Below are 27,214 nucleotides of genomic sequence, written 5' to 3' on the forward strand. Positions count from 1 at the left end.
CGTTTTAAAGGTTTTGGCGATGCTCATGCTCTTTGCCCCAGGAACTCCCCTTGGGGAATCTCGTCCATAGATATCGGCTCAGAGATTTATGTAAAAAGATATTCACTGCGATGTTACGTTTATAAGTAAAAAATATGAAACACCTAAGTGTCCAAAAGCAAGACATGGTTAAATAAAAGCATATGCTTAAGAATGGATGTGTGCAAGCATTACAGATCAAGTTTTCAAAAAAATATTTACTCAGATGGGAAAATGCTCACAAAATAGTTTGAACTAAACAAAGAAGGGTGTAAAATTGGCTCTATGGCATGATACCAATTTTACATAAAAAGATGTAGACACCGGGAGGAAATACATCAAAATGCTAATAGTGGTTATCTCTGGGGGGTGAGGATTACGGGTGATTGTTATTTTTTACTTTATGCTTTTATGTATTTTCCAGTTGTCTGCGATGAACATGTACTGCTTGTAAAATTAGAAAGAAAACAATAAATGTCATTAAAAATGAAGGAAATTGTTTGAAGCTATTCCGAGATTTTTTTAAAAAAGGAAAATAAAAAAAAAGAAAGAAAGGAAAGGAAGAAAGAACCCGTGTGGTTTGGGAGCCACACAAACTCACGTTCAAATCCCAGTTTTGACACTTCCTTAGCTGTGTGACCTTAGGCAAGTTACTTAACCTCTCTGAGCCTCGATTGCCACACCTGGGAAATGAGGATAATAGAACCTATTTCATAGGGTTGCCATGACTAAATAAACAAATTGCCTGGTGTAATTCCTGGCACAGAGTCAGTGTTCAGCGTTCAGTGTTTATTCATTTATTCACTCAACACGTATTGGTTATTTCATTGTGAGAAGGGAGAAGTGCTGATCTGCTTTTCTCCAGCACTGGATGCATTGTTTAGCTCACAGCAGGCCCTCTGTCAATGTCTGTTGAGTTAAAAAGGACAAGTACAGTAATGACAGGCACATGAAGCACAGTGTCCCAAGGAGCTCGAAAGTGTCACCGAGGCTGAAAGGATTACTAGTTTTGGGGGCCCCTGGAATCCAGCTCAGGAAGATCTGCCGGTGGCCTGCTGAGTGAGCTGGGGCAGTTTCCTCCCCTGTCTGGACCTCATCAGGAAGAAGCGGACAGTCCCTGAGCTGCCTGCCACATGGGGGATGTAGGGGTGGGCAGGGGCCATGTGTGCAGGGAGTCTGGTGGGTTCTGGGCCAGGCAGGGGTCAGCTGGATAAAGGAGAGGTGACAGCTGGGCCCGTGGGCCCCAAACAATGCCCTCCCGTATCCCCTAAGGCAGGGCCTCTATATACTGTTAAACAGATTGGGTCTTGTACAAAGATGCTGGGTCCAGGGAGCCAGTAGGAAATTAAACCCAGCCCTGGGCTCTGCTCACCAAGCCCAGAGCCTGATGCAGAAATGCTTCTGCCTTTTCCCTATGTGATGCCATCTGGGCTGGTCGATATAGGTATGTCCCCACCCAAGGCTGGGGCTGTGGTGAACCACCTCTTTGAGGAGGAGCCCGGCGGAGAAATGGGTGCCTCCCTGAGGTCTGGGTCCTGAGATGTCTGTCCCCGCCCTGAGCCCCACTATCCCTGCCTCCCCAGCTTCGCTCTGCCTCTTCCCAAAGCGGTTCCCTCAAGGTGAGGCTCTCTCACCATGAACCTGACTCCTGTGCCCCCAGCACTGAGGACCCCCGTGGGCCTGTAGCCCTGGCTGGGCTGAGTGGAGCAGGAGCTCCAGGGAGAGGACCCATGGCAAGCCAAGCCTCCAGTATCCCACAGCCCCCAGGAGGCTGCAAATCCTGGGGAGGCAGCCTCCCCATGCTGTCACACCCCCCTGCCACACGGGATGGAACAAGCTGAGGGAAGGGGCCAGTAGAAGGTGCTCCTGTCCACTCCGCCCAAATTGCCTGCTGCCTGCGGCACTGATGATTGGCCAGGTCTCTTCCTGCATCTACCGGAGAACTCCTGGTCCCTTAGCTGTAGCGATGGCAGGATCCCTACCCTGCATTTACAGATGAGGAAACTGAGGGTCAGGAAGGCTCCCCTCAGATTGGCTGTACCATCAATTAGCTGTGTGATCTTGGGCAAACGGCTTAGCATCCCTCTACCTCAGTTTCCTAAAGTGTCCAAGGGGGCGATAGTCTCTCTTTCACTGGGCTGCTCTGAGAAGGAAATGCACATGTTATAAGATGACCTATAAAGTACTTCACCCATGCCTGGTGCACAGTCAGCCTCTTTATTTAAAAAAATTTTTTTTTAATGTTTATTTTTTCTGAGAGAGGGAGAGACAGGGGAAGTGGGGGAAGGCAGAGAGAGAGGGAGACACAGAATCCAAAGCAGGCTCCAGGCTCTGAGCTGTCAGCACAGAGCCCGACACGGGGCTCGAACCCACAAGCCATGAGATCACGACCCGAGCCAAAGTCGGAGGCTCAACCGACTGAGCCACCCAGGCGCCCCAACAGTCAGCCTCTTTTAATGTCAGCTATGGTTTGGCAGTCATTGTCCCCATCACCGAAGGGAACCCACACAGCCTCCTGAGTCAGGGCCCAGAGAGCCTCTGAAACCCAGTGACTGTTCCCCCTCCTCACTATGTCTGAGCCTTCTGGTGCTTTGCACAGAGCCATGAACAAATGAACGACCGGGGTGGGGGTGGGGGGGGCCCTGGGAGGTTGTGTGTGCTGATTCACAGTCACGCACGCCCGCATGTGCGCGCACACACGCAGTCTGGGCCAGTCTCCCGCTTCCAGGCCCCCTGCTCCAGCCCTATCCTGGGCCGGCATTCTGACCTGGCCACTCTTGCTCCATGAGACCAGCGGCTGCCTGCCGCTCAGCTGTGACCGGTCATCTTTGAGAACAAGGGGAGAAATCCGATGCAGGCAGAAACAGAGGGGAGGAGGAGAGTATTGGTGAATGAGAGACAGTATCAAGCTCCGCTAACTTGGGGGCTTGGGAGTGCTTCTCAGGGGCCCAAAGGAGGGCCAGGGCACCGGAAGTTTGGGTAGCCGTGCCCCCCAGGGAGCTGCTGTGGCCCCTGCGTGCTGGCGCTGACCATCTATACAGTCCTGCTCCTGGGCACCTGGCAGGGGACCTGAGGCCCAGGCAGGGAGGACATCCTGGGTGCACAGCAAGGCAGATGGGAGACCCGCTGGAGCCAGGGCTCTTGTTCCCCGGCTCCCTGCTGGTCCCAGGGGCACTATCTTGCTGGCCCCAGAGCCTTGCAGCCAGAGGGAAGCAGTCCCAGGGCAAGACCAAGCCTGGTCCTGAGGGACTGGTTGAGCCAGGCTCACTCCCTTCCCTTCCAGCTTCTGCTCTCTCTGTGGGATGCTGTATGGCCTGGGGGTCCAGAGCCTTGGGGCCCATGAAGAGAGGGAGGGTGAGAAGCGTTAGCCCTAGAGAGGGTGATACAGACCTCTTGGGGGCAAGGACTTGAAGATGTGGTACGGTGACCTTGGGCTGGAGGAGCCTGAGCCCAGAGACAGGGTTCTTGGGCTGGGGGAGCCCAGAAGAGGAGGGACAGAAGCCCGGCCCCTTCCAGATGCCCAGTGTCCCAGGCCCCCCTCCCAGTGCCTGCTCTGTGAGCCTGCCCTTATGAGTCGTGAGTGTGTGTCTGTCTGTTAGTCTGTCTGCATCTGTGATCCCAGGATGGGGACCAGAGGCTCAGACAGGCTTGTGAGGACAAGGAGGCCTTGTATTTCCAGGCAAGCATCTCTCACCCCTGGGGAACAGCTCTTTTATTGACTTCTGAAAAGCTGGAAGGGACCCCGTCCTCACCTCTGCCCCCTGCAACAACTATCAGGGCGAGTGAAACCCTCAGTCTGCCCAGCTGTAATGGGTCTGATGTGAGGTCTCTTTTGTGGTGGAAAGGGCTGAGCGGGGGTGGGGGGTGGGGTCCAGGGTGGAGGAAGAGGGGTTGGGGTTCATATGTGGCCAGGTCTGGTTTCCACTGGTGGCTGTGGGGCTCAGAACAAAAGGAAGCTGCTGGAAGAGCCCCTGGTTGCTGGTGAACTAATGGATACTCTTCAGCAGCCCACTGCCCCTCCCCACCTCGGGCCACGTGAGGCGGACGGCTCCCTGCTTGGCCATTCCTGTGGGGGTCCCCACCTTCACACCCAGAACCCTAAGCCCCTAACCCCCCAAACACCCCTGTTTCTGGGATTTCAGGAAGACCCTAAGGGCATGGGGGATAGGGCAATAGAGTCATACTGCTGTGCTCCTGGGAGGGGGCTTTTGGAGATCAAGCCCTGCTCTACCGGTCCAGTCCTCCAGCCTCGGGCAGGGAAGAGGGGAGGGCAGCTGCAAGGAGGGCCCCTCCAAGGGAGCAGGCCTGAGGGAGGCGGGTCCCCCAGGAGGTCACAGCCTCCACTAGAACTGCCCCCGCCTGGGGCCTGGAAACCCAGGCTTGACCTACTCTGCTGACCCTCCCAACCCAGCTTCTGGTTCAGGCCCCCAGGAGGGCAAGGGGAGGGGGAGAGCAGATATGAGGCGAGGATGAGGGAACTGGGTGGGGGGGGGTGGGGGTTGGTGTTGAGAAAAGGAGAGAGGAAGCTAGAGTCAGGAGAGCAGGGGGGAGGTAGAGGAAGAGGACAGAGAGAAAGAAACCAGGAGAGGGAGGGAGGAAAACCTCAGCCTGGCGGGTGCCCAGGGGGATGGAGGGGTAAGGAGGTGGGCCGAGGGCAGGGGTGGGGCGGCCTGGCACTGGAGCACGCGCCGGGCAGCCGGGCCTGGGAGCTGCAGCAGGAGCCGCGGGGGAGGGGCTGCTCTCTGAGTTTCACTAAATGACTAGTGGGCATTATCCTAATTATAGCGGAGCAAGCTGAGCCTTCCCACTGGCGCAGCCGCCCCGCATCTCCTAATAAACAATTAGCCGCAAACAACAGAAAGAGAGAGAATGTGTGTGTGTGTGTGTGTGTGTGTGTGTGTCTGCCCGTGGGGGTGGGGGTGGGGTTTGGAGCTGGGCCTTGGGAAGGGAGGCTCTGGGGACAGCTGGGGAACCACCTCACCCCTGCAGCCCAGCCCAGCCCAGTCTGGGGGTCAGGGCTGCAGCGAACAGAGTGGCCCCAAAGGGCCGAGCAAGCCCGTGGGGGGGCCCAGCTCATATTTAGAGGCTGCTACGGACCGCAGGCACTAGGCTAGACTCCTGTCCCCACGATAACTCCAGGAAATAAATAACATCCCTATTTCCGCCTATGAGGGAACCAAAGCTCAGAGACGCTAAGAGGCTTGCCCAAGGCCACACAGCTGGGGTTAGGCTCCTTCAGGCCTCCTGATTTCCCTAGCCCTGGGCTCATTTCCTGGGAGCAATGGAAGCAGGAGACCTGGCATGCTGGACCAACTGAGCTGTGTTTCCAGAACAGCTCCGGCGGCTGGCGCTATTACGAACACAGGGCTTTTCGGCCCGTCCACAGCCCAGGTCTGACGTTCTGACAACGGTCCGAGAGGTGGGCCTTCCTCTGAGCCCGTTTTAACTGAGGCCTAGAGACAGGAGGGTATCTGTCCAAGATCTCAGGGGTTCTGTGGCAGAGCAGGGTTTGGAACTCAGACTCCTGGCCCCTGGGACAGGTCAGCAGGGTGGCGGTAGGGGGGGTGGTCTGCTGGGGCTGCACAGCCAAAGCCCCATCTGGGGAGTTTCCAGCTGGGGAAGAGAGAGCCACCCAGGAAGGAAGAGAGCGCACTCCAAGCTGGTCTGGGCATCCGGACCTGGAGGAGGAACCCATGATTGTCCTTCGGCATTGAGCCTTGCCTTGGTCTTCCTGACTCACTTACAAGTTGTCTAGTGTCTTCACTAGAGAGTCTTCTGTGGCCCCCAGCTTGGGGCCTTGGGAACTGGGTAGCTGGGGAGGGAGGCCCCTTCTTGAGCTGGCCCCTGGGCTGGAACATGTGTGTGTGAGGGCGAGTTTGGGGACCAGGGCATTGCCCCCTGCCAGGAGTGACCTGGGTCTGCAGAATGAGTAGTACAACCAATCTGATACTGACAGTCCCCCTCCCCCTCCGACCCCCTGTCCTGGGCAAAACACAGTTGGTCACTTTAAGAAGGAGACTAACCATCCTTTCTCTGTCTGCCCCACAGGGTTGTCAAAGGGCGTTAAAAAGAACTAGGAAGTGTCCCGCAGGGTGACTGTAGGACCTGGGCTGGTTTCCTGGGGGTGGAGGCGGGGAGCCCTGGATGATGAGATTCGCCTGCCAGCTGGGAAGAGAGCAGAGGGTCAGTGTCACAACCTTGGATTCAAGCCACTTACTTACTCTTTGAGCCTCAGCTCCCTCACCCACGAAATGGGGCCAAGGAAACCCACCTCTATACGGGTGTTATAAAGAACAGGTGTGGGAATCCCTACTGAGTGCTCTCACAGACTCTGGCTCACGGGTGTCCCCCTTCGGCCCCATGGAGCCTTCCGGATCTGCTCTGCCCTACCCTAACTGCCCCTCGAAGCCTAGGCCCTCTTGTGCCTTGTTTCTCTTGGCACCACAATGATTGACGGTCAGTCATCTACCTGATGCGCCATGGGCGTTTCTGACCCAGGGCTGGGGTCTTCAAGACTCTGATTGTAACCACCCACTTTACGGATGAGAAGACTGAGGTTTGGAGAACACAGACACCCTGCTCCTCCTCCTCTGCTCTGCCTCAGTGCAACCCATTCCTCTTCCTTATGGGATGCTTTCTTTCCTCCTCCCGGTCCCACATCCCCACGAGTGTTTCATTCCCACAGTGCCCCAGTCGTGGGTCCTTACTTGCTCTCGAGTCACCTCCTTCCACTCCCTAGCCCACACACCTGGGTCTGGGCCACTCCAGCCATGCCCTCTGCCTCTGTGCCTTTGCACATGCTGTTCCCTATGCCTGTGGTGCTGTTGCCCACATGCTCCGCCTGGTGGGTGCTCCTTGACCTTTGACTCCTCCCAAGGGTCACCTCCTCGATGATGCCCTCCTTGACCGCCCCCAAGACCTGGTTAGGCACTTCTGAGCCACTCGCATTCACCATTCCGCATTTTTCTCTGTACAGGTTTTGCTTCCTCTTAGAGCGAAGCCTTGCTGAGGGCAGGGGCTGGGCCTTTCACCTTGCAACCTGACCACCCAGTACAACAGTCCTCAATAAAGATATTCAACACATAAATATTTACTCAGCCCCTTCTCTGCTCAAGACCCTGCTGGGAGCTGCCAGGGAGCCAGAGATAAAGAAGATAGTTTCTGCCCGGAAGGAATTTGCAGGCTAACAGGGAGACCAGAAAGGTACATAAATAACCACGCTAAAAGGTAGAATGCTGCAAGGCTCAGGAGGAGTGCAGGGTACCCTGGGTGTTCTAGGAGGAGCCAGATGCCCACACAAGAAACGCCGGGAGGGGGAGGAGGGACTGAGTGGCGGGCCTTGGAGGAGGGTAGAAGAAATACCTAAACCGAGGAGTGTGACGAGACCCGGGAGGTGGGGGGCTTTCAGGCGGAGCGAGTGGGGGTGGGCAACGGGGCCAGGGGTGAAGGCAGCTCTGGGCTGGGTGGCATAGGGAGCTGAGGTGGACAGCAGGTGGCAGCGAGGGCGTGGGAAAGGCTTTGGTGCTGGACGGATGAGTCTGGGGATTTTATCCCAATGGTTTTCAGACTGTATTCCCAGGGGCCCTGGGGCCCTGCAGAAGGGTCCCGGACCCTACAAGGCCTGGGGGTGATGCAAGGGGGGTGCCACAGAGGTCCTCGGCAGGTTTTGTAGATAGGGATTTTCACAAAGGCTTTCACGTGAATAATTGCCTTTAAAAGTTCGGGCCATCATGCTGCGGGCGATGGGGAGCCCCTAGGGATTTGGAGCAAGGCAGGGAGGCCAGAGGTGGGGCCCTGCCTTATCTCCCAGCGCCTCCCAGGCACTCCACCCCCAACATACACTCAAGACAGCAGGCAAAAGCAGGAGACACGGATAAAACTGCTGTTCAGAGGGGCTGATACAGGGCATGGGAAGCAAGTGCCATAATTACAAAGAATTTCCTGAGCTTATGTTATTGCAACAACCCGTCAGGTCAGCCTGGGCTCCAGGCATCCTGAGGTGAAGGGGCCAGACCCCGTGGCGGGCACCTGCCCTAGCCCCTCACCTCACCCCATGGCCCCCTCCGCTCACAACTGCCTTCTTCTCCCTCCTCTCCCATCCTGTCCCTGTCCCTGCCCCACTCCACGCCAGCGCCTCCCAGAGGCTCTCTGAGAGAGATCTCACAGGCACCTGCCGGGAAGGCAGGAGAACTGAGCACAGGGCCCTCCCCAGACGTCCCCCCAACTCCACATCTGGAACGTGCTCACCCCATGTCTGCTCATTTCAATCCCCAAATCCCGCCTCCTCTAGGAAGCCTGTGTGGGCTGCTGTAAAGCAAGACTGGTCAAGAAATTCTTATCCCTCCTGCAGAGGAGCCGGAGTTGAGAGTGGCTTGAATCTGAGCCCACATTCAAGGGAAGAAGAGAGCCACACGTGATGAACAATGTCTTCTGTGAGGGCCGGATGGGGGAACAGTGGCTTCTGTGTCCGTCTGTAGTGTGCCTACCCCTCCTGACTCCAAGCACCCAGATGGATATTCAACTAGACATTTTTGAGGTTCCCTGCAGCCCTCAGATTCTGGGAGGGGCCATATAAGAGCAGATGACATTCTCTTCCATGCTAAGGCCACCTGCTCCCCGATCTCTGCTAAAGAGATCTGCTCAAACTCCTCTGTGGGCCTAATGCCCCCTGGTCGTTCTCAGGGCCCCACGACGCTGCTCATTTCCAAGAGGAAGCAACCAGAAGGGAGATAACAGAGTCACATTCTCAACAGTCTTTGCTCACACCAGAGCATCTCAAGATGCCCTGGGGAAGAGGACAAGATGTCCTGACGCTCCAAGAAGGTGAGGACGTCTCGCAAGGACAACCATGATTCCTCCCACCCAAATGCCTGTCACCCTGTACCCTTGTCTGCCTCCCATGTGGACTGCAGCCCCTTGGACATGTGGGCAGACTCTCATCTCTGTATCCCCAGATCCCGGCTGGCATGTATGTTTCCCTACATATTGAACTAAGATCAGTGAATGGAATTTGGGGTGGGGGGGCGAGGAAGACTTGGAACTAAAAATGAGTTGGGAATTTCTTGGGGTCGGAGCTGCCCAACAACAGAAAGGACTGCCTTCTGGGGGTAGTGAGCTCCCCATTCCCAGAAGGATCCCAACCACCTGAGGCTGACGATCTCCATCGGTGATACCGCACAGGCAGAGGGTTGGCCTGGATGACCTTCCAACCATGGGATTCTGGGAGGCTACCGTTCTTAGGAACTGCTGTCTGCTGTGGAAGGGCGGAGGAAAGGAAAGGAGGAGGGGGGGAAGGGGTGAGTGCGAGATGCAGAGAGGGGATAAGAGGCCCAGCGCTGTCTTTCCGGCAGTCCAGGCGTGGGCAGGGAGGGCAGATAGGACTGCAGCTGGAGAAACTGAAGAAGTCATGTCTCTGCTTGGTAGGAGAGGTCATGGGATTGGGGTGCACACTGCTCCCCACTCCAGGTGGTCCGGTCCGTCCAACACAAGCACAAACTAAGGGCATGAGACTGGGTCCTGCACCTCCCTGGGCACATCCTATCCCCTCCCTGGGCCTCAGTTTCTATGCCTGTGATCTCTTGGTCCCTTTCCGGCTCTGACTTGCCTCACTTTCTCCCTGGGTGGCAGATGGAATTATTGGTCTCAGTTCTTCAACGTCCTGCAGCCGTACGGTGCAGCTGTGCCCTGGCCGTGGCCTTGTGGTAGGTGGGGTATATGTCCCCAGCTCCTGATCTGGAGCTTGGCCACGGGACTTGCTTTAGCTAGTGAGATTTGAGTGAAGGAAATGCACGTAGACGCTTGAGATGTGCTTGCATGACTGGGACTTTCCATCACAAGAAGAGTAAGCCCTCAAGTAGCACCTGGTCCAAAGAGGGTGTTGGGAGACATGGAGAGACTGGGGTCCAAACAGCGGCTTGGAGTCCAGCCAGCCAAACCCGGTCTAGAATAGCCAAACCCCAGACGCCAGGCAGACTCACGAGAAATAGACACACCTTAAGACAGATGGGGAAGTCTGTTACGTGGCATCGTCATGGCAATAGCTGACTGATAGCCTTTCCTGGATGTGTGGAATCCTGGTGCTGATGACGGACTTTGAAAGATCGTCTCAGCCCTTCTTCTGCCAGTGGACGAGACCACGGCTTATTGGAGGCACAGTGCAGTTCCCTGTCTGCAGCCCAGGTGGGAGAGCGGGACGGGGTCAAGCCGTTCTGATGCTGGGGGTGTATTCGGGGGCTACTGGCACCTCCTCCAGGCTGGCTCTAGATGACCAAGGAAGGGTCTCCGTAGGAACTCGCCTAAAAGGGGCAGCCCCTCCTGTCCCACGTAGCTATGGAGATGGGGGTGCCAAGCACAGCTGACCCGACCCCTTATTCTAAAAAGAGATACCTTCGCTGGGCTCCGCTGTGAAGAACCACGTGGTTCTGGAGCTGGGCTGAGCCCTCAGTCATCATATGGTTCATGCTCTGAGGGCCCCAATTGCCCGTGTGACAGTCAGGGACAAGGGACCTGAGTCTGCTCACTTAGGACTTCATGGCTGATTACATACGGAAATGCAAGCCACTCTTCAGGCAGCAGAGGACAGGCACGTCCCACTCAGTGCTGCCCATGTAGGCACGGCCCCTCCAGGTTTGCCCCATTATTCTGGGCTGTTCTGGGCAGCGGGAGTGCAAGCAGTGGCGGGGGTGGGAGGGTCTGCAGCTCAAGTTCGGACTCGGAGAAACCTGGCTTTGAATCCCAGCCCTGCCTCTTTCCAGCTGTGTGACCTTGAGCGAGCGACTCAACCTCGCTGAGCCTCAGCCACCTCTCCGTTAAAGTGGATGCTTCAAGGGGGTGCCGTGAGGATACGAAGCAAACTCCGCGTGTGGTGCCTGGTACAGATACGTGCTCAGTAATAAAGGCTCGCAACAGTTATTAATAATAAACCACTCTCAGTCTCAGGACTTGATCTTCCTGAAAATGCATCCATTCCTTTATTTGGTCCTTCAAAGGCTTTCCATGTGCAGGTGAGGCCCAGAGAGGTCATAACTGGATTCCAAGAGGGACAGACTCACAGGCAGCTAACTAAGCTGCCAAGGGTGCACAGAGCAGGGAATGATGGAGTCCGATGGGGACTCAGCAGGGCCCTCAGCTGGGGCCTGTGAGCGGGATTTTGCCAGGAAGAGTCAGGGATGGGTGGGTCAGCGAGGCGCTGTGGGACCTGTGGGGCTTGGGGAGTTCAGGCACCAGTGGCCATCTGGGTGGGGGGGGCAGCCTGAGGGCATGTGTTCAGGGGGAGAGGGCAGAGAGGTGGGTGATGGCACAGGAGAAAGAGCAAGGCCAGATCAGGGCCTCGGGTGCCACCCTATATTCCCTCCACCCCATACATAGGCAACTAGGAAAGGTGGGAGGGTGGTGGTGACACAGTCAGACTTTCATTTTGAAAGTCCGCCCCGGACACCGGATGCAGGTGCAGTGGTCCAGCAGAGAGACGTGGAGCCCCGAGTGGGGTGGTGACAGCGAGGAAGCAGAGGCCCTTTCCAGAGAAGCCACTGTGAAGCGCAGACTCGAGGGCATATGTGCGCCTGGTCCTGGCTTCACGTTCACCTCTCCTCTTCCTTCTCTTCTCTTCTCTTCTCTTCTCTTCTCTTCTCTTCTCTTCTCTTCTCTTCTCTTCTTTTCTTATTGTTTAAAAAATTTTGTTTAAATCCAAGCTGGTTAACATATAGTGTTTGTTGCTGTCACTTTAAAGCAACTCCGTCAACCAGACCCAAGGCCAGGAGGGGGAGGGAGGAGGAGGAGGAGGGGGAGAGGTCTAGATGGTGGGCAGTTTGCCCACTTGGGCTTCTGGGTGGAAGGAGGGCAGTTGCAGTGAATGACGGAGGGCTCAGGGGTGACCAGGCTCAGTGGGTGACCAGAGTGAGGAAGCCGTGTGAGGAGACACGGATGATGGCTGGGTCCAGTGCCCAGAGATCTGAGCGTGGCCGGGACGGCCGAGGGGGAGGGCTGCCCACCAGGGCACATGGCTGAGAGTGGCGGGCACGGACAGAAGCTGCAAGGAGGCTGAGAAAGCAGGGTCGGGGGACATGGGGACACCCGGGGAAAAGAGCTGGCTGGAGGAGGACAGTGCCACCGATCACACCCAGGGAAGGAACGGCCCCTGAGGGCTCCCTCCAAGGTCCAGGCCAAAGCCTGCTCAGCTCCACCACCCATCTTGTCCCGTGTGTCCCCTGTCAAATGGATGCCTGTGCAGGAGCGGGCACGGCATACATCCCTTCTTCCCACCTACCATGGCATGGAGGTTTATTTAACAGGACCCCGAAGGCAACACTTGGCCAAGGCTGGGAGTCGTCGGCTGGCTTTCACAGAGCACGTCTACACGGCGTGCCAGCCCTGTGACCGCTCTGGGCCTCAGTCTCCCCACCAGTAACAACAGGGAGAGGCTAAGCTGGCCCCTCCCTGGGTCCCTTCCTGCCCTGAATCCTCTGCCCTGAGGCTCCAGGTGGTCTGTGAGTCTGTTGCCCTAGCCTCCTGTCCTGGGGGCCCCAATACCATAGACTCTGAGGTCACGCACATCTGAGACGCAACACTGGCTTTCCCTCAAAGGGAATGACCCGGGAGAGGATGCCGAGGAGGTGAGGCTCTCCTGCATTTGCCACGGTCCTGCACCTGACCCTCACCCATCTCGTCTCCTGTCTGCCAAGACACAGCCCCAAGATGACTTCATGTAAGAACTTAGCACCAACAAACTACCTCTGGGCCCCGCCCTGGCCATCTGGCCCTCCTCCTCTCCTGGGAGCCCGGCCTAGGCTGGGACGCATCTTACAGGACGAACTCCCAAGGAGGCCGAGCCACTGTGTGGCCCTGTGCAGCTGGAGGTCTCCCGAGAGGGGACTCTCATCTCTCTGCAGACGGTGCACTTACCCCATCCCACTTGGACGTGCTCCCCCACCCTCTGCCCTTGGTGGAAGTGACTCTGGTCATGAGATGGGTTGAGGAAGCCACCTGGTAGGGGCTTAACGGGGAGCTCGACTCATTGCGTGCCGGACGCTGACCCTGCCTGTGGCGCCTTCCAGATTCTCTTCTCCTGCCCGCCTCCCCCGGAAACCACTGCTCCGGCCGATGCCCTCCCTCTGCCCTGAGTGTTAGGCCCAGATTGGGTCCCTGGGGATGAAAGCTGAGCAGCCGCTGCCCTCAGGGGACACTGTGAAGTTCTGGATCCCCCTCCTCCCTGCCAGTCCTCCAGGACTGCTCTCACCTCTTGCGCCTGCTCTCACCTCGACAGAACGGAGGCAGAGAGGGAGCACTCCATTTCCTTCCCCTCGACCTCCACTCCCTCTAGGAGGACTTGTCAAATGTGAGAGCCGTAGGGTCCTAGCCCAATTTCCTCTTCGGGTCCGGCAATGCTACAGATGGGTAAACTAAGGCCCAGAGGAGCGAAGGGGCCTCACGAGACTCCAGGTAGCTGGAGCTGCATGTCGGGCTGGGGATCTGGCCTCTGACCCCGTGCTTGCCTAAAGTGCTGCTGCTCCCACCCCTGTTGTGGGTGAGGCCAGGTCCAGACGCTCCCAGGGCCCAGCTTCCAGGCAGCACTATCGCCCTTTCCAGAAGATGGCCGTTCTCTCCTTGGCCGGGAGGCCAAGCAGAGGCAGCTGGCTTTGCTTTGGAGACACTGATTTTTGTCCCTGCCTCCCTTTTCTTGTGGAAGGTGGAACCTGAGAGAGTGGGGAAGTGGTTTCCAAACTGTGTTCCTTGGAGTCTCTCAGGGACCATGGCAGCGGGGCTCCCCTGGGCCTCAGGAGCACAGACTGAGCGCCTTCAGGAAATTGTAAGTCCAAATGGCCTGGGGAGAGGAGCGCTGGACTGGGCTTTGAATGCCTGGCTCAGATCTTTCTATTCCGCTAACCTGGAGTCATCTCCTCCCTGGAGGACCTCTAATTGCTCATCTGTGGGACAGGGATTAACCCTGCCTGACCTACCTTATGGGGCCCCTGCAGGGGTGACAGCCGCAGAGGCCCTTGGGCAGTGCAATGGGAGGGGTCACAAGGTTCAGGAATATCCCTGAGCCTGGGGCTTTGGGATGGGGATGGGAGAATGGCCACGGAGGCCAGGGCACTGCCTCCTCCTTCCCTTCCCGCTCCCTCCTCCTTTGGAAGCCCCAGAGGGACCGCAGCCATTACAGAGAAGGGACTTCAAGTCGACAAAGACAAATTGGCTTAATTGACCCAAATTAGCAGCAGGGAGGGCCCGGATGGCCCAGCTGCTGGTACATTTAATCACTGTCACCCTGTGTGGTCAGGGATAGCCCCCTCCCCCAAGGCCATCAGGGTCACCTCTCCTGTGAATGGCTGCCTCTCTGGAGTCCTCTGTCAGCAGGAAGTAGGGCTGGGACTATGGGGACAAAGACAGCCTTGGGCCAGAGGTCGGAGCACCCTGCCGGGCTGAGCCTGGCTGTAGGAAAGACAGCCTGGTCCCAGATATAAGGCAGCCTAGAGAGCTGGGGGGCTCTCCCAAGCCCCTCATTCTGAGTTTAATGGCTGCCCCTTGGAGTGACAGCGATGCCCTGGGGACCAATGGCCAGTAGGCTGACTGTCATTCCTCCTTGGAGATGCTACCTGATTCTTGCACTTTAGAAGCTCCGGGAAGGGACACTGTTGGCCAGGCCTCTGGACCAGGCTCTGCTTCTCTCTTCTTTCCACCATATTCCTTAACGACGCTGGGGTGATGGTCAAGTTGGGGTCTCCTGCAAACCCCTAGAAGGTTATGAGCCAGAGCCCTCCTTGGTCTTTGGTGACACTCTTCCCAGGACTCTGGTCAGCTGTCATTGACCAAATCCTGTGTCATGAGAAGGCAGTAAGGAGACTCCTCCCCACTCCAACCTTTCCTGGGTTCTGCCTGCTCCCTGGTGGGGACTGTCCCTTCTCTCTTCCCACAGCAAACACTGTTAGAGACCCACAGTGAGCTGGACCTGGGCTAAAGCTCCAGGTCAGGGGGTCCTGTGACCTCATGGCCTCCCCTTCACAGCTCCCCATCTCCAGCCATTTTTTCTACTTGGAATCTTTGATCTGTCCTTGTACCCCGGCCCCCCCCCCCCCCCGCCCCGGTGGAGGAGGCCGTGTGCAGAGGACCCTGACATCTGTGTCCTTCACAGCCACATCCCGGGCCCCAGCTCAGCGCTGGCCACTCTAACCCCTGCCCGTCTGCCTGTCCTGGATGCCTCAGCCCTTCTCTGACCTTCTCCTCAACCACCACTCAGGCCTTCCTCCGTCTGACCACACTTCTCTCTGCCATCTCCATAAATGCCCACTGAGTTCAATCAGGGTACCCATATCACATCTCACTGTGGGCCCCAAGGTGGGTGAGGTCCATGCTGGGCTCACTGGGAGCAGAATATTCTCTCTCCCTCACACACACACACACACACACACACACACATACACACACACCAGCTTCTACATGGCTGCTCATCAAAAGTTTGCTGGAAATTGGGTATTAGAAACACATTTCAATGCCTTCCTCCACAGAGCCAGTATCATTGACAGCAGTTACATTCCCAGGCTAGCCCACCCAACAGATTTTGCCTATAAAGTGTTTATTAAATATTTTTAAAATTTTATTTGAGAGAGAGACAGAGAGCGAGCGAGCATGAGCAAGCATGGGGGACAGGCAGAGACAGAGAGGGAGAGAGAAAGAATCTCAAGCAGGCTCCATGCTGTTGGCACAGAGCCCGATGGGGGCTCAAACTCACGAACTGTGAGATCATGACCCGAGCCGAAATCAAGAGTCGGACGCTTAGCCGACTGAGCCACTCAGGCGCCTCTCAATAAATATTTATTGGGTACCTACTATGTGTGTAATGAAACTGAACAGCAGTTCTAAGAGTGTCACCTTGAGTTCTGGGTCCTGAAACAAGATCACGCGAGAGAGAGAAAGAGAAGAGAGAAAACCAGAGAAAGTTTCTCTTCAAATCACTTAAAAATAGACAGGCCCATCCTTAACACCTTTTCTAGCCTCCTCCTCTTCCCCAGGGACCCCAGCGCCTCTGGCCCCCAGGCCCTCCAAGTGTCCCCTCCCCAGAGGACCCCAGCATGGGGACATCCCCACCGGGATCATCTAGGTTCTAGGAAGCTTTTTAAGATGCAGGTTCCCAGACCCCTCCCCAGCCACGCCAGGCGGGCAGGTCTGGGTGGGTCCTGGAAGGGGACAGTTGTCTCACTCCTCCCCGACCCCTTTTGCCCCAGTAGCGAGTCTGAAGAATCACCTGGGAGCCCATGCCGCACCCCAAGCTGGTGGCCTCAGAATCACTAGGGTTGGGACTCTAGACACCAGGAGTTATCTACAAACTCCTGAATGTGCAGCCAAGATTCAGAACTGCTACCTGAGTTGTTCTATTTCTTTCCCTGCCCCTGAATCCACAGACACTGTCATCACACCTGTTCCTCACCCCTTCTCACCCCCATTCTTCTGGGGACCTTCGTCCCTGCCTCGACGGTGACACTTCCACGCACCTGCATTCGGACCAAGCAAGTGTCTGTGAGACCTGGGGCGAGGAGTCCACATCCTGGGTCAATCAAGTTTGGCAGCCAAATGTGACACCAGAGGGTGGAGGCCAGAGGCTGTGCTCGGGCAGCAGGGGCTGGACGGGATCCCCCGCATCTCTCCCAGCTTTGGGGGGCGCGGTCAGGAGTTCTGTGAGTCACCACTTCCCCAGCCCCTGGAAAGCCTGCACTGCTGGGCCGGGGCTGGGTCCCTGCCTGGGTCCCACAGGGTCAGGCTGAGCATAGGCTCATGTCCCCAAGTTGGTGGAAGGTGATTTCACATTTGTAACAATTACTCACTTAATTGGGTTCCAATTAAATCGGAAAAGAAGCGGAGGGCTATGTCTGTTTATTCTCCCCCTTTCAACTTCTGCGCATCACTGGGAGTGCAGGGAGGGTGACAAATGGGATTCATCCCATCTAGAATAATCTACCTCCTGTCAGGGGTGGACAGGGCTGTCCTGGGGCCGGTCCCACCTGCCACCTTCTGAGTAGCTCTCATGCCAGCACTTCTAACCGGAAGCTGGACCCATTCAGGGACCCTAGGGGGTGCTGGGGGCCCAGGCAAAAGCCAAAGTCTTCTCATGGGCTTCACCCCACAGGGGAACTGAGTGTGGCCCCAGGTAACTGGGGCCAGAGAGATGGAAGGACTGCCCCTAATCAGGCAGCTCTAGCCAGACCCCCCCAAAGGCAGAGTGGATGGGGCCTCAGGGGTGGATTAAGTAGACCCAGAGCTTGCCAGCTGGGCTCCCTCGGGTGTCTCCAGGGCTGCCCTGGGGTGGCAGGGGAGGGTGGGGCAGATGAGCCCTCAGTGGGGGACACCTCTCTTCTCCATTTAACGAGTAGCTCTGCTTTGACTGCATCCTATAGTAATTGTATCATATGTAATATATAGTATATGATACATTATAGACTATGTATATCCCTGGCAATATATATTACATATTATAATATATTATGGATTATGTATTTCCCTGGTCAGAAAAAAAAAAATTACTGATGGAGTCCAATTCTGTCACCTCTTAGAAAGGGAAACTGATGCCCGGAAGGGAGAAGAGACTTGTTTAAGTCCATGCCACCATTTTAGGACTTAGGTTGCTAGGATCAAGGTCTCCTGGCCCTGATCTCAGTCCCTTGTGGCCAGGAGATGGTGGGGGTGGGGGGCTTGGGGAGAGTTTATGGAGGGAAGCGGGGGGCAGGCCAGGGTCTCCTTGGAAGCACCTCCCTCCCACCCCTGGCCTCTGCTCCCCAAGAGGGGCCCCTCTCTGGTCCACCTTGGCCAAGAGGTCATCACGGTGGCTAAGGGGTGAGGCTGGGCTCATGTCCATGAGGGATGCCGCCCCGGCTGGCCCTCTGGCTGGATACCCTATCCCCAGGAGAACTAGGCCTATGTCTGAGGGCCCTGCTTATAGGAGCACCATAAAGGAGTCAACTCTGCAGAAGGACACCTGCCCAGTCAGTGTCTGGCACAAAGGAGGTATTTAGGAAAGCTTTGTAGAATGAATGAATGAATGTGTGCATGCTTGACTGAGTCATAGAAATGGAGCTCAGTCTAGGAATCAGGGCCCAAGCTTCTAACATGGGTGAAGGAAATGAGGCTGTACAGGGCAGCTGGTTGCAGAACAAGGAGAGTTAGTCCTGCCCAGAGAGAACCCCCTGCCTGACCGGGCAGGTGCAGTCTCTCCTGGGAAAGCCTCATGTCTAATGGGGGAGGAGCCCCAGACTGAGAAGGGAGACACAGCTCTACCTTTGGCGGGTCCACAGGCTGGAGGGGTGGGGGAAGGGGAAGGGAGAATGTCAGTGTCCCAGGGATCTTCCTGTCTGATGGGGGATGCTCCTGCCTGACGGAGGAGGCAAGGTGGGGTCTCAGAGGCAGTGCCGCCCCTTCCTGGGTTAAGGAGCAGAGGACCCTGTGCGTGGGTGCTGGGCCTGAAGGAGCTGGGAGCTGCGGCCAGACAGGAGAGCCATCCACATTCTGGTCAGGCAGCCACTCGCTGAGTTATTATTATTTCTTTTTTTTTTTTTTTTTTTTTTTGAGCTACTTAGAGCAATTTACAGAAATCATTTAGGGGCCGTTTAGGGAGAAGAGAAAAGATGAAGACTTTTAAAGGCAGGGCCCGGGGATGGTTTTATGCAGATCAGCTTTGCAGGGTTGCCAAGAAGGAGAATCTGGATTCTGAGGGGTGTGGGGAGGGGGAGGGGGCCTGCAGGGTCCTGCTCTGACAAATCTCTCAAGGCTGGGGTAGCAGCAGCCAGGGACCCAGGAAATGGATGGATGGGGAGTATATGGTGGGCGAAGAGATGTGACACATGAGGAGGGTAGCCGGCACCAGTGGATGTATGCCTTGGTTTCCCCTTTTGTAACTGGGGCACCTGCATGGGTGAGTTGATGGCTCTGGGACCAAGCTGAACGGGTGTGACTCTTCCTCTGATATTGGGGCAAGAGGAGAAGCCTTGGGCCTGGACCAACAGACTCAGGAGATAGGGCCCAGGGGGAGCAGACGACAGTTCTCAACAGGCAAATGCAGCCTTCCCCTTCTATGACCTGGACCAGTCACTTCCCTTCTCTGAGCCTCAGTTTCCTCGTCCATACAATGGGGATCAGGATTGCCAATTTCACAAGCTGGGCTTACCTGTGATGAGGTGATAAAGTGTGTGGTAGCCACTTTTGAACTGCCCAGGGTACCACACTCTTGGTCTTGGTCTTGAGGGATGAGAACCTGATCTTCAAATACCCCCTCCTCCTGCCCAGCCCCCCAGACAGGGGAAACTGCTCTCCCGAACAAGGACCTAAGTGACCTTGGCTGGGCTGGGATCAGAGGCCTGAATTGGATGTCTGGAGAATGCAGGTCACGTATGTGTGCATCCATGTGCGGGCGTGCGATTCGGCGGCGAGAGAAGTGGGGGCGGGGAGCGAGCGGAGGGAAAATCAGAAAACCGGTTGCACATTTAGCAAAGCCTTCCCCACAGTTCGCATTTCATGCTGTTTGTGATGTGATTATTGGAGATGGAATCTGGTTACTCGGTTGTAAACACCATGCCCGCTGAGACCTACCCCCCAGATACAGCCGTGGGGGAAGCCGGAGATGGCAGGGTTACCCTGATCTGCGATTGACCAACCGGCTTCCTCCAGTGATTGCTGGCCACGCCCTCGCCTCTAATGCCCTCATGCAAAACCTCTGAAGACACCCTGGCAAGCCCACTGGGCTGGGCATCAGGGACCTGGGTCTTAGGTGTGGCTTTGCCATCACAGACCGCTGTGTGAGCTGGGCCAAGATCTGTCCCTTTCTGGACCTTAGTGTCCCTATCTTTCAAATATGGATGGGAGGCATGAGAGGGGCACGTAGCTCCCATCTAGTTTCCCTGACCCAAGCTTCTCTGACCTTAAGTATCTCACCCCACTGAGCGGCCCTTCTGTGCCACGGTGCAGGTAGGACATCAGAGGACACCTGCTTTCCGTGTATTCAACACGCACTGACAGAGTGCCAGCTGCAGGCAGGGCGCCGTGTGCAGGGAGATTCACACTGTCTGCCTTCCCTCTGGCCAGTACATCAATAGCCAGGGTAATAATAGGTCTGGTCTCTCTGGTCTACACTCTGCATCCAGGCAGTGCTGGCTCCTTTACGTACATGAGCCCATCGGACCCCATGATCTAAGAGGTGGGTGTTGTTCATAACGGGGTTCTCGAACCGCTCTGCTGTACTCTCTCGAGCATGCCACAGTCACTGGGCGGGCAAGACTCTGCACAGAATGCCTGCCCCAGTTGTAGTTACCGGAGCTCAAGTCACCAGTTTGCAGAGCCTTCGAGAGCGGTTGTTGCAAAATGACGGGAAGCCACACCCTGCGCGTCTCCAAAGTCACCGGCACCTCTACCGCCCTGGCACCGATTCTGCTGCACTGGAGGTTTCCGCCCTTGTCCCACATCAGCTGGCGAACACGTCTTCCCTGCGCATGACCACTGCTTGTCACAGTAGGCGTGGAGTAGGTGCTCAAAAATGTGTGCAGAGTAAAACTGGAGCTACCATTTACTGAGCACTTACTACGAGCCAGGCACTGCTCTGAGCACATTACTGGCATTAAGGTGTTTATTCACCCCAACAACCCTATGGGACCAGTGCCCTTATTCTCCCATTTTATAGATGTGGAAACTGAGCCACAGTGCAGTGAAGTAATTTTTGTAAGACCACCAAGTTAGGATGTGGCAGATGAGTGTGGGAAGGAAGGAAGGAAGGAAGGAAGGAAGGAAGGAAGGAAGGAAAAAGGGGGAAGGAAGGAAGGAGGAAGGAAGGAAAGAGGAAGGAAGGAAGGAAGGAGGAAGGAAGGAAGGAGGAAGGAAGGAGGAAGGAAGGAAGGAGGAAGGAAGGAAGGGAGGAAGGAAGGAAGGGAGGAAGGAAGGAAGGAAGAAAGGAGGAAGGAAGGAAGGAGGAAGGAAGGAAGGAGGAAGGAAGGAGGAAGGAGGGTAGAGAGGAAGGAAGGAAGGAAAGAAAGAAGGAAGGGAGGGAGGAGGGAGGGAGAAAGGAGGGAGGAAGGAAGGAAAGCAGGCAGGAAGGGAGGGAGGGAGGCAGGGAGGAAGAAATTACTTCCCTCTGGTCTCTGTCACCCATTTAACTCCTAGATCTCTCTTCCCAGTGGGTCCCTGGGGAGAAAGGTGAGAGGAGAGAAAGAAGCAAGCTTTTAATTCTTTCCTTCCACAAATTTGTACTGAGCGGCCCCGAGCCAGGTGCTGGGAATATAGCAGGGAACAAAAGAGATGTGGCTCCTGTTCTCAGGAGCTTCCATTCCAAGGGTGTGTCAGTCTATGAACAAGCAGACACGTAACTACATGACCTGTCGGTGAAGGGAAACAGTGGGGGGCAGACGGAGGTGTGGGCAGGGCCAGTTTGGATAGGGGATGGCCAGGGAGGGGCACTCCCGCAGCATGCACTTGAGTGGAGGCCTGAAGGGCGTGGGGGCATGAGTCATCCTTATCTGGGGGGAAAAGGCCAGATGGGGGACAGCAAGGGCCAAGTCCCTGAGGCTCTGTGCCTGGCGTGTATGAGGACAGCAGAGGACAGTGTGGTGGGGGCCAAGTGGCTGAGAAGGAAGATCCGGTCAGAGAGGTATTGTCGGGAAAAGTGACAGATCGTGCCAGCCTTGTCAGCCACAGTAAGGACTTTGGCCTTCACTCTCAGTGAGGTGGAGGGCTCTGAGCCGGAGAGGGACTTGGTGTGATGTGTGGTTTACAGGATCTCCCGGTAGAGCGGGAAGGGGAAGCTGCCGGGAGCTGCCGGGCCCTGCATGGATGGGTCTCCAGGTCCCCCACGAATCACCCCAGGGCTGGGGCGGAACTGAGTCGACTCCACATGGGCAGGGAATCTCCAAGGACTGCAGAAAGGACAGTGGCCCAGCTCATCAGTCCCAGGGGGCTGACTCCAGGGCTCCCCAAGGAACCTCCCAGGGGAGAACTTGGTAAGGTCCTTGGGGAGCATCTATCCCTGCACCGTCCAGAGTGGTGGCTACTCTTTAGGCTTTGCTACTGAGCCACTGAAACGTGGCTGGCTGGGATCGCGATGTGTAAGAGTTAGACACAGGGGCTTTCGAAGATTTAACACAAAATTTAAAAAAAAAAAAAAAAAAAAACAACACCCAACAATGTAAAATAATTCCTCACTAACTTTCGTGCTGATTACATGTTGAAATGACAACCTTTTGAATATATCGGTTAGAGTATGTTCAAATTCATTTCTCCTGTTTCTTTTCACTGTTTTCTCGCGTGATTACTAGGAAAACGTACCTTCCACATGTGGTATATTTCCATTGGGCAGCAATGATCCAATATAGCAGCCCTGATTTCAGGGACCCAGTATAGCAGCCCCGATTTCAGAGACAAGGAGAATGAACTCCAGTGGGAAGAAGGCTGTGTCTAAGGCCGGTGGTTGGCGGAGACAGCCCAGAGGCAGAGGAAGATTTGGTGGGAGGCTGGCAAGACCGGGGCCCTGAGGGGACTCCTAGGGGCTCAAGATGAATAAGAAATGGTTACCGCGACCTGTACTGAGTTCTGACTGTGCCGTCAGGGTGCATAACCTCGGTTACCCTGCCCTCAACGCCCCTACAGGACGGGTTTGCTTTTCTTTGTTTGCAGACGGGCAATCTGAGCCGGAGGACTGGGAGGAGGCAGCTCTGGGACCAGGTTCTCCACGTGCTTTGGGCTGCAGGACGCACCAGAGCACGTGTTTCGGGAACCTCCCTGGCTCCGCGGCTATAACCCCAGACCCCATTTCTGGCCACCTGCTGAGAATGCAATCAAATGTCAGGAAGCCACGGCCTCACCGGCCCAGTGAGACCCAGGCAGTGCCACGGGGCCGGCTGCGGGACCCAGGAACGCCTCCCCTGGCCCCAGGCTGGAGAGGCACTGGGAATGGGGGCTTTCCTGGGAAGGGAAAGGAAGAGGAATGGAGGGAGGACGAGGGGCCGGCTGCTGACCACTCCTGTGTTTCAAACAGGCAGCATGTTGCTAGGAGGCATAAGGGTAAGAAAAATAAGACCCCAAACAAAACGAAATGAAAAAACTCAACCACCAGAAAACAGATCTCCGGGAAGTCTTTGGCACTGTCTTAACCATGCTTCCCAGCAGCGAGGCCTGGCTCCAGGCAAGAGAGGGAAGAAACAAACAGAACCTACCACATTTACTGGGCTGAGCCCTCCGGCAGGCTCACGGCTCCTGTTCCGGGCATGTCCATCCTTATACCCTTGCAGCAGCCCAGCTCAAGAGAGACGATGCCATTACTCCCATTCTGCAGAGGGGGAAGCCGAGGCTTCTGGGTCACCCGGCTGCACTGCGGCAAGGGCTGAGATGTCAACCTACATTTGCATGACTTGAAAACCCACCCCGATTCTCTGACCTGACAGGGCTTCGTCTGAGAGTTCCCTGGAGCCCAAAGCTGGCAGGGATCCCTGGGATCTGTCCCCTTGGCCCTGGCTGCTAGTGGAGGTGGGGAACAGGAGGGAGGCTGGGCTTTTGCTGAAAATACTGAGGGCTATCTTGCCTCTCTCCTCCTACCCAGCCACTTTCTCCAGGACTCCTGTCTACCCACCCCCCACTCCCCCCTACCTCCCAGGGGTCATAAATGGCTGTGAGCCAAAGTGCCCTTTCCTCCCTGGGCCTTAGCTGCTAAAATAATCAAGATAGTTCCAAACACTGAGCCTTACGCTGCAGGCTCTGTACCTCACATTTGCCATCAGGCCTCACAGGTGGAAACCAAGGAGTAGAAAGAAGTCAGGCCACGGAAGAATGGCAGAGCCAGCACTCAGATCTGTTCTAAGGCTGGGCTCCTTGCCATATGGTGGTACCTCTTAGGACAGCTAGGGTCACTTACCATCCTTCCCAAGAGCCCTCACCCAACAGCATTCTTCAGCACTGCTCCAATCTGCAGACTGCCCCAACCAACTCATTGCTGAGAACCCCGCTTTGATCATGTCACTCCCTCACTCCAGAGCACTCAGTAGCTCCCCAGCACTCAATGGAACATAGAGTCAAAGCTCTGAGAGATCTCTAAAGATCATCCAGGTAAAGAATTACCAACCATATACCCTGCATTTAGTCTGCCTATCCTGCTACTCCTTCCCAGGCAGCTTGGTTCTCCCTCGCTGGACTGAATTGTAGGCCAGCAACCGTTTTTGCCCTGCGTTTCTGTCTTCCCTAGGGTATCAGACACACAGTAGATGCTGACTGATTGGTCTTCAGGGGCGGCACTTCCTCCGTGAAGCCTCCCCTGACCTCTTGAATAGTTATGAGAGTTCTCCCTCCACAACCTACGACTTTATCCCTCCCGACAACCTACGACTGCATTTTATCACAGTCTGTGCAGACATGGTTCATTTGCTCAGGGCACCCCTTTAGAAGCCCCCCTTGGGACAGGCACCATATTTTCTTCATTTTTACATTTAACAAGGTGCCGGGCATGTGCTAGTATGGTAACAACAATGACATTGACAACCTTCAGTTTTGGCACTTGGTATATGGGTGGGCACTATTTTTTTTTTAAATGTTTAATTATTTATTTTGAGAGAGAGAGCATTTGTGTGCGAGCAGGTGAGGGGAGAGGGAGAGAGGGAGGGAGAGAACCCCAAACAGGCTTCGTGCTGTCAGCGCAGAGCCCAACGCAGGCCTCAATCTCACGAACCATGAGATCATGACCTGAGCCAAAATCAAGAGTCAGATGCTTAATTGACTGAGCCACCCAGGTGCCCCAAAGGCACTATTTTTTTTATGTTTATTTATTTTTGAGAGAGAGAGAGAGAGAGAGAGAGAGAGACAGAGTGTGAGTGGGGGAGGGGCAGAAAGAGAGACAGAGAGGGAGATACAGAATCTGAAGCAGGCCCCAGGCTCTGAGCTGTCAGCACAGAACCCGACTCGGGGCTCGAACTCACGAACCGTGAGATCATGACCTGAGCTGAAGTCAGACGCTGAACCCACTGAGCCACCCAGGAGCCCCCAAGTCACTATTCTTAACATCTGACATGAAACAATGACTCATTTATCGAGCCATAACAACCCTACAAGTTGGGTACTTTTATAATCATTTGCAGACGAGGAAACCGAGGCACGAAGTGGTTCAGTGGCTTTGCCTGAAGTCACACAGGAAGTGACGATGCCGGGCAGGTTGGTTTTAGAGTCAAGCACAGGGAAAAAGTGAGGGTAGGGGAGGAGAGCTGTGGGCATCAGGGCTGAAACAAAACGGACCAAAGTCTACTCCTGGCTCCCCGGGGACAATTCCTGGTGCCCAGCACAGGGAGTGGCACAAGGTAGGTACTCAGTTAACAGAAGTGATGAGCAAGGCAGTTAGATAATTCAACAGCTCCTCTGACACAGGCTTGTGGTCAGTGGGGGCCGCGCTGGAGGAGGGCTGCAGGCCTCTGCCCTATGCCAGTCCCCCCTCCCCCGCATCTCACTCCACTACCTCCCCCGGCTCCTGCCTCCTCCCTCCAGCATTTCAGACCTCTCATGCATGGGGCAGGCGGCTGGCAGTGTTCCTCCTGCCGAGAACAGCCACAGAAAATTGAGATCATTTCTCTGCTGTGTTGGCAGCTGAGAAAATGGTAATTTTTCCTATTTTCAATCCAAGAGTTCTTTCCTATTGGACAAAGGCCTCCTACCACTTCTCTCTCCCCAGGAGGGGCAGGGCCCAGGAGAGTGCGGTCCCCCAACACCCACCCTGGGGTGGGTCGCCTCCCTGCCTAAGGGGCGTGGGCTGCAGAGGTCATGCGGGTGGCAGGGGGCTGGTGGTGGAAGGAGGGGCCACCAACCCAGCTCTTGCGGACATAAAACAGGGACAGAGAGGGAGAGGTCAAAGCAACAGGTAATCTGGAGTCACTGCAGGGTGTTCAGGGATCCAGGGAAATTGGGTTTTGCTTTCCTGGAACACAGAGCCGGCACACATCCTGGCTGTCTTCCTTCCCAAATCAGAGTGGTCTAGAAGATCGCTGTCCAAGCAAGTGCCTATAATCCGCCTGACCCCTGGAGTGGGTTTTTTTTTTTTTTTTTTTTTTTGGTAAGGGATGATAATTAGTTAAAAAAAAAATCAGAATCTGTGACATAAACTGCAGCTAACTTAGCATCCCAAATGCCCCAGCTGAGATGAAGATACTGGCATCTGGCATCCATCACGGAGGCGATGGTGGGGGCCTGGCAAGAAGAGGCCGCGGAAGCATCCAGGGCTGCAGTTCCAGAGGTCCAAGCCCATCAGAGGAGGGCCAGACAGCCACACGGCTCCTCGGCCGGGCGGGTCTGGAAATCAGCTTTGCCAATGCTTGGATCGTCTCTGCTGCAGCCTGCCCCCTCCGCACCCTGGGCCTGCCCCCGATGGGGTGGCTGTGGGGCAGCCAGAAAGGCAGGCACAGCCGGGATTGTGACGGTCAATGGGCCAAAGGGAGCAGACAGAGGTCCCTCCCTGCGGCACTGACCCCACAGGTTCTGGGGCTCTGCAAGCCTGCAGCTCAGGTCACCCCTGCTCCAAACCCTGCTATGGCTCCCCATTTCCCTGAGCCTACAAGTCAATGTTCCTACAAGAGCCACCCGTCTGCCGCAGCTGTCCTCATCCTGCATTGTTGTCCAGCCCAGTCTCGCCTCCTTGCTGAATCTGAATGGTCAAGCCCACTCCTGCCCTAGGGCCTGCCCTCTGTAATATTCCCCTACTCGCTTTGTTCGCTTCCTACCTCCTTCAAGTGTGCTTAATGACACTTTATCAAGTGAGCATTCATTTTATACTGCACAACCCCTCCCAAAACACACACACACACACACACACACACACACACTCCCAATTCCCCATACCCTACCTTTTTTATTTTCCTTATAGCCCCTTTTGCCTTCTAACATACAATTCACTTATTTAATACAGTATATTTATTACTTGCTGTCTGCGTGCCTCACCACCTTCCACAAGAACACAGCCTCCATGAGTGCAGGGATTTTTGTTAAATTCACGGATTAAGACAACGCCTGGCCCACAGTAAGCACCGACTGAATACTCATGGAGTGACGGTGCCTGGCCCACAGTAAGCACCGACTGAATACTCACGGAGTGACGGGGAAGGTGTCTATGTACACAAGTATGCGCACTAGGGTATGTTCACTGACTCACCTGACAAATCACCAAACGCCTATTTTGTCCCAGACCTCCCAGCAGACCACGGGAATACAG

The 27,214-nt window shown here is 55.7% G+C and overlaps 1 protein-coding gene across 1 annotated transcript in view; it reads right to left on the reverse strand.

Annotated features, from left to right (window-relative positions):
* TMEM132E (transmembrane protein 132E) overlaps window positions 1–27,214 on the reverse strand; it is a 54,716-nt gene that overhangs the window by 18,491 nt on the left and 9,011 nt on the right.

This window comes from Panthera pardus, unplaced genomic scaffold (assembly GCF_024362965.1).
Source record: "Panthera pardus isolate Hobbes unplaced genomic scaffold, ASM2436296v1 HiC_scaffold_3, whole genome shotgun sequence".
In the NCBI taxonomy this organism is placed as follows: domain Eukaryota; kingdom Metazoa; phylum Chordata; class Mammalia; order Carnivora; family Felidae; genus Panthera; species Panthera pardus.